Source organism: Gossypium hirsutum, chromosome A06 (genome assembly GCF_007990345.1).
Source record: "Gossypium hirsutum isolate 1008001.06 chromosome A06, Gossypium_hirsutum_v2.1, whole genome shotgun sequence".
Classification (NCBI taxonomy): domain Eukaryota; kingdom Viridiplantae; phylum Streptophyta; class Magnoliopsida; order Malvales; family Malvaceae; genus Gossypium; species Gossypium hirsutum.
The window spans coordinates 80598828-80610384 of record NC_053429.1 but is presented as its reverse complement, the minus strand read 5'-3'; positions in this window follow the sequence as shown (position 1 = coordinate 80610384).

The following is an 11557-nucleotide window of genomic DNA, read 5'->3' as shown; positions in this document are numbered from 1 at the left end:
CAAATGTTTGAGTGTAAATGTGATTATGATGAGTTGAAAATTATAAAAGTATGAATAAAAGTTCATAATATCATGTTATTAATAAATGTTATAATATGCGCATGTATATGTGAAAGTTAAAGTTGAGGCTTTACGACCCTCACCCACTCATCAGTAAAGCATTACAATGAAATTAGTAACATTTAGATTAAATAAGCTCACAAGTGTGGAATTATAGAGTTCTGTGGTTGAAGGATTAATACTGTGACCAGATAAGAGAATAAGTCAGCAAGTAGAGATAATACTAGAAGAGATATCGGATCGTTCTGAAGGCCATTCGAATTATGCAATGTCATTGTTAAGAAGAAGTTGACTTTGAAGGAACAACATATTCAGGTATGATATCTAAAGAATGTATTAAATGGAAGTTCTTCTGAATTGGTTTCTGTTTCTGTTAGTGATGGGATAATGTGATATCAGTGATGACAGAATTAGGTAGTAGAATAATGTTTGAATTGAAATAATGGCTGAGTACAGTGGTTATAGTCGGGCAATTATTATGGTTTCTTTTGGGCATTCTTTGTGTACATTTATTCTCAGAAGTATATGTAACTATTTAATTTCATAAGGAATTCTTATCATATGAGAATGTTAGCTAACCATACTATTAGACGAGAGTATTATGGTCTATATGGTTTATGATCGGCATTGCTCTATTTTTCTCTAGTATTCTATTATATTGTGTTAATAGAAAAGTCAATGGTAAAATCTGTATGATTGCTAGTATTATGTTTCTACTGGTTATTGTTCTGTTGAATATACATGAAGATTATATTGCTTCTGCCACCGTTGATTTCAGTGTTTATGAGTGATGTTTTTCCTTCTAGAAATTTTCTAGGATATTATCAAGATCTTTATCCTTCTATATTGGTTGTAATTTCCAGAAATTCTGTATAACTCTACATTTTGAGATTTTGCTACCATGATTTTACTATGATTCTATGTGATTAATTGTAAGAGATATTCTTCTAACGGGGATGACTATATCTATTATGATTATAATTTCTGGTTGGATCACAGGAGTACAGTGGTACTGTCATCAGATTATAATGGTTGTGTTTCTATATAGGTTGCTGAGGAAACCATAATTAATTTTCTTTCATGTTCAAAATGCATTATTAACAGCTGGGATTTTACCTATTTATACGGCTCAAACGTTGGTCTTATTATGGCATTATGATTTTTATATGATGGAAGTAGCTTCAATATAGTTCAACACTTTGATGTTTAGTAGTTGAGATAGCTTTATTATATAATCCTTTCTAGTTTCTTGAAAGAGGGTTGACATCAGAAAAAGTGTAAATGGTGAAAGATCAAGCTCAAATTTGCATATCAATTATCATTCCCAGGTAATCTTGATAAATGTCAATGAGTTGAAAGCAAGATGTTATGTTACATTTGAATTATGCAGCTTTTAAAGATCTTTAATTAGTATTTTGAAGAAAATCGCTATAATTGTATGTCTAAGTTATCTTGACAACAAGAAGAAATGTTTTCTTTGAAATATCTTGACAACAAGAAGAAACGTTTTTTTTGAAATGTTATTATTTGACAACTAAGATCAATATTGAAGAATTAACCAAGTTATTTATATTTGAATCCATCCACAGGGCTGGAAATAAATTTTTAATGTCTAAAAGTAAATAGATGAATGGTCTGAATGACGAATTTATATTCTAGAAGACATAATATAGAATTATATCTATCAGAACGGTTCTATTTGAGAAATGTTATGGTAAATTAAAATTGTTTCAAATGTGGAAGTTCTCATTTGTGCAAAGTTTGATTTGGTTTAATTATACTCTAATAAAGTTATAAACATATGAAGACATTGTTAAATGAAGCATCAACTCTAGTGCAGCCTGAGACGGGTAAAGAGTTTATGGTTTTCAGTCGTACGTCATTAAATGGTTTGAAGTGTATTCTAATACAAGATGTATAGTGATAGCTTATGCTTACATACAGTTTAAAGCTGCATGAAAAGAGTTATACGACATGTGAATTAGAGATGATTGATAATGTATTCATGTTGATTAGTCAGTGAAATTGATTGCTTGGTGAGTAATGTAACCTATTTGTTGACTGCAAGAGTTTAAAATATTTAATGTTACAGAAAGATTTGAATTTACGACAACAAAGATGGCTTGAACTGCTGAAAGACTACAAGTTAGAAATTGATTATCACCTAAGGAAAACGATTACAATCACGGATGTTTTGAGCAGGAAACCTATGTGTGCTTTTGTAACACCCCGTACCCGAGACCGTTGCCGGAGTCGGACACGAGGGGTTTACAGACTAAATTCGCTTACTATTGCAGTCCATTTTAAAAATTTTCCAGGCAGTTGGCTAACTGCGTCACTGTCACCTTAAAAATCATATCTTGAGTTTCACAACTCGAAAATCAGTTTCGTGATTTTTCCCTGAAACTAGACTCATATGCCCATCTACATATTTTTTGGTCGGGCCAATTAGTACATTTTATTAGTCAAAGTCTCCCATGTTACAGGGATCGACTACACTGACCTTTGCGCATTACGACTTGGATATCTCCCTACACAGAGCTTCAATACTGATGCTGTTTGTTTCTATAGAAACTAGACTCAGAGAGGAATCTATACATATATGGCATGACTCCTAATTATCTCTGGTTAATTTGTAATGAATTTCCAAAGTCGGAACAGGGAGTCCAGAAACCGTTCTGGCCCTGTCTCACGAGAACCTCAATATCTCTTAACATACTGTCCATATGATTGTTTCGTTACTTTCCTATGAAAATAGATTCATTAAGGTTCGTTTACATAATTTATTCATTATTTAATTCCAATCCTACTATTTTTAGTGATTTTCCAAATCTACATCACTGCTGCTGCCACCATCTGCCTTTAAGGTAGACTTTACCTATTTCATAGTTTCCATGATTCAACTAGCCCTTTTAGCATAAATAGCACAAATTATGATAGTGATTAACCATTCCATACCAAATGATTATAACATTATGCTCAAACATATATAAGCCATTTTCGCATGGCTATATACATTAACCAAAATATTCCTCCGCCACTAGTCTATTTTATACATGCCATAAGATAATCCAAAACATAGCAGTACCAAACAGTGGATAGTGATAGTGTGACTAGTTGCTGACGATCCCCGAGCCTGTAGCTTCACAATGAGATCTATAAAACAGAGGAAACAGAGTAAACGGAGTAAGCATTACAATGCTTAGTAAGTTTTAAGCAGTGTTAACAGACAACAATCAAATTATAACATAGTTGTTCGTATTTTTATTTCACTCTTCCTTCGGGCATACCATCCCTTTACCGAATACGCGCATCTCATCATATACAATAGGCAGATAAACTTTCACATAAAAGTGAGCTCATGTGACATAGATATATCATATGATTTCACATCACCTCTCACACTGATCCGATGTCACATAATCATAGGAATAGTCTCATAGATTGCTCTCGTATGCATCACATAACTACCTTATGATTTAGTGCAAATCAAGCTCACATATAAACTTGGAGTACATACCTGTTTAACCTTTCGCATTGAATATATTTATAAGCAATTCTTATTACGAAGCCTTACCCGGACATAATCTCCACACGAAGTTATCGGGTCTTACCCGGACAAAATTCCCACACGTAGTCATCGGGTCTTTAGAGCTCGGATATAGTACGAGCACGAAGCTTACGGACATTAATCAGTGATAATATTCTCGCATAAAGCCTGCGGGGTTTTAACCCGGATATAGTACTGACACAAATGCCCTTCGGGACTTATCACATTTATGCACTTTCACATCCATCACGTTGGCCACTCGGCCCTGTCACATATATACACTTTCACATTCATCACATCGGCCATTAGGCCTTATCACATATATACACTTTCACATTCATCACATCGGCTATTAGGCCTTATCACATATATACACTTTCACATTCATCACATCGGCCATTAGGCCTTATCACATATATACACTTTCACATTCATCACATCGGCCATTAGGCCTTATCACCTATATATACACTTTCACATTCATCACATCGGCCATTAGGCCTTATCACCTATATATACACTTTCACATTCATCACATCGGCCATTAGGCCTTATCACATATATATACACTTTCACATTCATCACATCGGCCATTAGGCGTTATCACCTATATATACACTTTCACATTCATCACATCGGCCATTAGGCCTTATCACCTATATATACACTTTCACATTCATCACATCGGCCATTAGGCCTTATCACACATATACACTTTCACATTCATCACATCGGCCATTAGGCCTTATCACATATATACACTGTCTTGGCTGAATCTACATCTATCATTTTCCAATATCACAATTTAGAAGTCACGTATGGGTTTAATCAATAGCTTATGAGCAACTAAAACAAGTTTATCAAGGTTTACAACACAATCTCAAATTCAGCACAAGCTGTTTTTCCTGAGCATTAGTCACTAAATTATTTATAACTGGAGCTACAAAACTCCAAATCACTTTCCGTTAATTTTTCCTGAATATAGACTCGTATATATTCCATCCATAAAATTTCCAAAATTTTAGGTTTGGCCAATCAATACCAGATTTTGTTAAAGTTTCCCCTATTTCACTGTTTGACTAATCTGACCACTCTTCACTACGAATCCAATTTATCATTTTACAGAATTCAAAATGTGTTGTATTTGATTTCATTTGAAACTAGACTCATTAAGGAGTCTAAGCATATAAATTTTATCTTATAACCATTTTTGTACAATTTATAATGATTTTCTAAAAACTGAACAGGGGATTTCGGAGTCGTTCTGACACCGTCTCACACAACTGTAAATATCTCATTATCAGAAATTCCTTTGCTTACACGGTTTCTTTTATAAGAAACTAGACTCATTAAGATTTAATTTCATGTCTCATTCAGCCTCTAATTCAAGTCCATAATTTTATGGTGATTTTCTAAAGTCACGTTACTGCTGCTGTCTGAAGCAGACTATTTCAAATTACCCTTAAATTCCCAAGCTCAAAAACTTAAGAACTTACCATTTGAGCTTAGAACATATCATGGCCACATCATATCGTATTAAATCAACTCATCATGTCCTATTATAATTGAATTTAGTCAACGTTTAAACACTTAAAACTTACCTCGGATGTTGTCGAACGATTCCGATGGCTATTCGACCACTTTTTCCTTCCCTTTATCGGATTTAGTTCCCCTTTGCTCTTGAGCTTAATTAAACAAATAAATTGATTTAATCATTTGAGCATCGAAAAGAGGAACACAAGGCACTTAGCCCATATTTATACATTAGACATTAAAGTCACATACATGAGAAATCATGCATCAACTCAACATATTAGCCAATATTCGTCTTAGCCGAATTTTCTAAGTCAAGATAAAGCCATCAATATGTTTACCTATGGCCGAACATAGACATCAACCTATGTACTCATTCATGTGGTCGAGTATACATATTCCAATATGATTTCATTTCCATTTCGTTTAACACTTAACTTTTACCACATATCAAATAACCCATTTCTTTACTCATGTGGCCAATTATATTCGGTCATGCATACACACATAAAATCAATTTGGAGACTCTATCAATCCAACATACATTCGGCAATAGTCCATAATTCTCTCTCTCGGCCACTCATTTCCCACTTAACAAAGCTTCCATTCGAACTCATTTGTGAGTATCAATTAACTTAAGCTATCTTTTAAACCTTTATTTATCACTTCATGCCAAACCAAAGACCACATTCGGCACTTTCATCCACCATTCTACCAAGCATGTAATATTCAACCACAACCAACTCACAATCGGCCCTAGTTCATAACAAGGTAGCCGAATTCTTTTTATGGTTCAAACACTCATCTATCATCATTCACCTAACTTTAACATGAAACAACAAAACTCACCATTATTAGCTACCATAGTCGAAAACCTTACTCAATCCAAAAATCAAAATTTCATCATGGGTTACAAAAAAAAAATAACTTGATATCTCACTCAAGATGAACTAAAATTTCAAGAACTAATATGAACACCTTACCTTAATATTGACCTAAGATGACCGATGGCTTCACTCTCTTCTTCCTCCTTTCAATTCGGCCAAGAAGAACCAAAGAACACAACTTGTTTTCATCACCAAATGCTCTTGTTCCCTTTTTTTTCTTTAGATTCGGCTAGGAAGAAACATGTATGATGATCTCTTTTTTTTTTCTTCCATCATTTTCCTTTTTCCATTTCTTTATTACTAACTTTTTATTTTGTTATTCCTCCCATGATGCACCAACATAACATGTCTATGACATGTTTTGCCCATCACACCTTGTCCACCCTATTTGTCATGGCCGGCCACTACTAAATGGGGGGGGGAATTGACATGCAAGTCCCCCCTTTTTCTTACATGCACTAATAGATCCTTATGCTTTGACCTATCACATTTCAAAATTTTCTCACATAAGTCCTATTTACTAAAATTCACCTACAATTAAACAAAATTCAAATATGAAATTTTCACACATGCATATATACATATAATAAGCATCAAATATGACAGCTAATTATTTTTATGACTCGGTTTAGCGGTCCCGAAACCACTTCCCGACTAGGGTCAATTTTGGGCTGTCACAACTCTCCCCCACTGAAGAAATTTTCATCCCCGAAAATTTCTACCGATGCATAGTTTAGGATAACGTCCTCTTATTGAATTATATCCATATAAACATTAGCTCATCGATAGCAATTGTAATTCATTACTGATTTCGCATCGATCCATGAAATCATTTTCTTATCCTAAGACAAATACATAAACATTTCTACAAGTATGCACATATATCTCATTTTCTTGATTTCATAAGCAATAATCACTTAATTTAATTCACAAATGCATTTCAAACACATATTAAGCACATATTAACATGTATAATTCACATCATCAACCCACATATTTGTAACCCACATTTTCATTCATGTATAAGCTGTAATCTGACCAAAAGTACACATATACTCAAACATCCCAATAAATATCCTTAATAACTCCATCATATCTCACTATTCAACTTATTTCATTTCCAAAAGAAAAGTCAACTTCCACGTACCTGAACATTTAGTTCATTTAGCACATTCAATCATAGTTAACGTTACCCGTATACAGTCGAATAGGCATAAAGCCTAATATAATACTCTGGCATGAGATTTATTCTAGCGCATAACTCGTATATCCAAAATTATCAACATTCATCAAAAATTCTTTCTAACTTTCGAATGTCGAAACTTAATCAAAATAATTTCTTCAACAAGATTAACAAAATAGTGTCCATTCAGCAATAGCACATATAGCTCTTACAATGCCATATCCTAGATATGGTCTTACATATTCTCACATATCGAGTAGATGCCATGCCCCAGACATGGTCTTACACACTATCTCAAATCAATGCCTTCGTCCCAAACGAGGTCTTACATGAATTCCACTTCATACACTTAGTGCCCACTGACCGATCTCGCACTCATAGTGCTCGGTTAAAGGAATTCGCACACACACAGTGCCTCTAATTATTCACATACATAGTGCTCTTATTCATTCGTTAATACACATTGATATGACTTAACCAAGTCTATAAACATCATGTATGTACACTTTTAAACATATCATCTCATTTAAATTTGAATTCGTATAGTAATGAATACTTAAACTTTGCTCAAATTACCGGCACGAAGCCTACTAGGCACGAAGGCCCGAATACACGTCACCAGCATGATTGCTCTTCGGGACCTAGCCCGGATATAACACCAGCACGAATGCTCTTTGGGGTTTAGCACGGATATATCACTAGCACGAATGCTCTTCGGAACTTAGCCCGGATACATCACTAGCATGAATGCTCTTCGGGACTTAGCCCGGATTTAGTAACTCACACCAATGCCTTCGGGCTTAGCCCGGAATTAGTATCTCGCACAAATGCCTTCGGATCTTAGTCCGGATATGGTCACTTAGCACAAAGCCTTCGGGACTTAGCCCGGACATCATTTGAATAACTATGCACATTTAACAATAAATCATGACACATTCGTATTTCATTTTCATTAGCAAAACTCAAACACAAGACACTTATCATTCTTGCAATTTCGGCTCAATAGCCACACACAAAGAGCATGATTTTGATTTGCTTAAAACATGATCTAATCAAATCATAATTTAAGCTCTATTACTCAAGGACTTACCCCTTTTCGCTGTCCGAAATCGACTCGGTAAGGTCGCACCCTTAATATAAATAATTGATAGAAAATATATATATATAGTGGGTTCACACACATAGTGCTTAATAATCAACCATGCACACTTAGTGCCATGTACTTTAAACTCGCACACTTAGTGCCATGCATTTCAAGCCCGCACACTTAGTGCCAATCTCACAACCGTGAACACTTATTTCCCGCACACTTAGTGCCAATCTCACAACCGTGAACACTTATTGCCCGCACACTTAGTGCTGAAAACCAACCACTCTATACGCTTCATTTCCTTTTTACATTCGATAATTTCGTCTCTACATACATATACACATATAGCAATACACATTAGTATATCATTTACATTACTTGAATACAAACACAACATGCTTATCGACCATTCAACTTCCAGTTCCATAGCCACATACAAAAATCACATTTATAGTCATAACACTCTTTCAAAATTGCATCACTTATACCCTTATAATTCAATCCAAATCGAAATTCAAATACGAGTACATGATACGTACCTGATCAACATAATAATTTAGGCATATCTAAGTGAAGTTATATCGCAAATTCTCATAGTCAGAAGCTTGCTACAGCTCGATCGGGATCAAGATTCATTGCAATACAGCAAAAACATTTTAATAGCCAAAAATCATCACACTATCATTTTATCACTTTATGGCATGTATAAATAGACTCACGCGTGCTACGTTAGTCCTAGAATCGACTAAACCGTAGCTCTGATACCAATAAAATTGTAACACCCCGTACCCGAGACCGTTGCCAGAGTCGGACACGAGGGGTTCACAGACTAAATTCGCTTACTATTGCAGTCCATTTTAAAATTTTTCCAAGCAGTTGGCTAACTGCGTCACTGTAACCTTAAAAATCATACCTTGAGTTTCACAACTTGAAAATCAGTTTCGTGATTTTTTCCTGAAACTATACTCATATGCCCATCTACATATTTTTTTCTAGAATTTTTGGTCAGGCCAATTAGTACAGTTTATTAGTCAAAATCTCCCATGTTACAGGGATTGACTACACTGACCTTTGCGCATTACGACTTGGATATCTACCTGCACAGAGCTTCAATACTGATGCCGTTTGTTTCTATAGAAACTAGACTCAGAGAGGAATCTATACATATATGGAATGACTCCTAATTATCTCTGGTTAATTTGTAATGAATTTCCAAAGTCGGAACAGGGAGTCCAGAAACCGTTCTGGCCCTGTCTCACGAGAACCTTAATATCTCTTAACATACTGTCCATATGATCATTTCGTTACTTTCCTATGAAAATAGATTCATTAAGGTTCGTTTACATAATTTATTCATTATTTAATTCCAATCCTACTATTTTTAGTGATTTTCCAAATCTACATCACTGCTGCTGCCACCATCTGCCTTTAAGGTAGACTTTACCTATTTCATAGTTTCCATGATTCAACTAGCCCTTTTAGCATAAATAGCACAAATTATGATAGTGATTAACCATTCCATACCAAATGATTATAACATTATGCTCAAACATATATAAGCCATTTTCGCATGGCTATATACATTAACCAAAATATTCTTCCACCACTAGTCTATTTTATACATGCCATAAGATAATCCAAAACATAGCAGTACCAAACAGTGGATAGTGATAGTGTGACTAGTTGCTGACGATCCCCGAGCCTGTAGCTTCGCAATGAGATCTATAAAACAGAGGAAATAGAGTAAATGGAGTAAGCATTACAATGCTTAGTAAGTTTTAAGCAGTGTTAAAAGACAACTATCATATTATAACATAGTTGTTCGTATTTTTATTTCACTCTTCCTTCGGGCATACCATCCCTTTACCGAATACGCGCATCTCATCATATACAATAGGCAGATAAACTTTCACATAAAAGTGAGCTCATGTGACATAGATATATCGTATGATTTCACATCACCTCTCACACTGATCCGATGTCACATAATCATAGGAATAGTCTCATAGATTGCTCTCGTATGCATCACATAACTACCTTATGATTTAGTGCAAATCAAGCTCACATATAAACTTGGAGTACATACCTGTTTAACCTTTCGCATTGAATATATTTATAAGCAATTCTTATTACGAAGCCTTACCCGGACATAATCTCCACACGAAGTTATCGGGTCTTACCCGGACAAAATTCCCACACGTAGTCATCGGGTCTTTAGAGCTCGGATATAGTACGAGCACGAAGCTTACGGACATTAATCAGTGATAATATTCTCGCATAAAGCCTGCGGGGTTTTAACCCGGATATAGTACTGACACAAATGCCCTTCGGGACTTATCACATTTATGCACTTTCACATCCATCACGTTGGCCACTCGGCCCTGTCACATATATACACTTTCACATTCATCACATCGGCCATTAGGCCTTATCACATATATACACTTTCACATTCATCACATCGGCTATTAGGCCTTATCACATATATACACTTTCACATTCATCACATCGGCCATTAGGCCTTATCACCTATATATACACTTTCACATTCATCACATCGGCCATTAGGCCTTATCACCTATATATACACTTTCACATTCATCACATCGGCCGTTAGGCCTTATCACATATATATACACTTTCACATTCATCACATCGGCCGTTAGGCCTTATCACCTATATATACACTTTCACATTCATCACATCGGCCATTAGGCCTTATCACCTATATATACACTTTCACATTCATCACATCGGCCATTAGGCCTTATCACATATATATACACTTTCACATTCATCACATCGGCCATTAGGCCTTATCACACATATACACTTTCACATTCTTCACATCGGCCATTAGGCCTTATCACATATATACACTGTCTTGGCTGAATCTACATCTATCATTTTCCAATATCACAATTTAGAATTCACGTATGGGTTTAATCAATAGCTTATGAGCAACTAAAACAAGTTTATCAAGGTTTACAACACAATCTCAAATTCAGCACAAGCTGTTTTTCCTGAGCATTAGTCACTAAATTATTTATAACTGGAGCTACAAAACTCCAAATCACTTTCCGTTAATTTTTCCTGAATATAGACTTGTATATCTTCCATCCATAAAATTTCCAGAATTTTAGGTTTGGCCAATCAATACCAGATTTTTCTTAAATTTTCCCCTGTTTCACTGTTTGACTAATCTGACCACTCTTCACTACGAATCCAATTTATCATTTTACAGAATTCAAAAT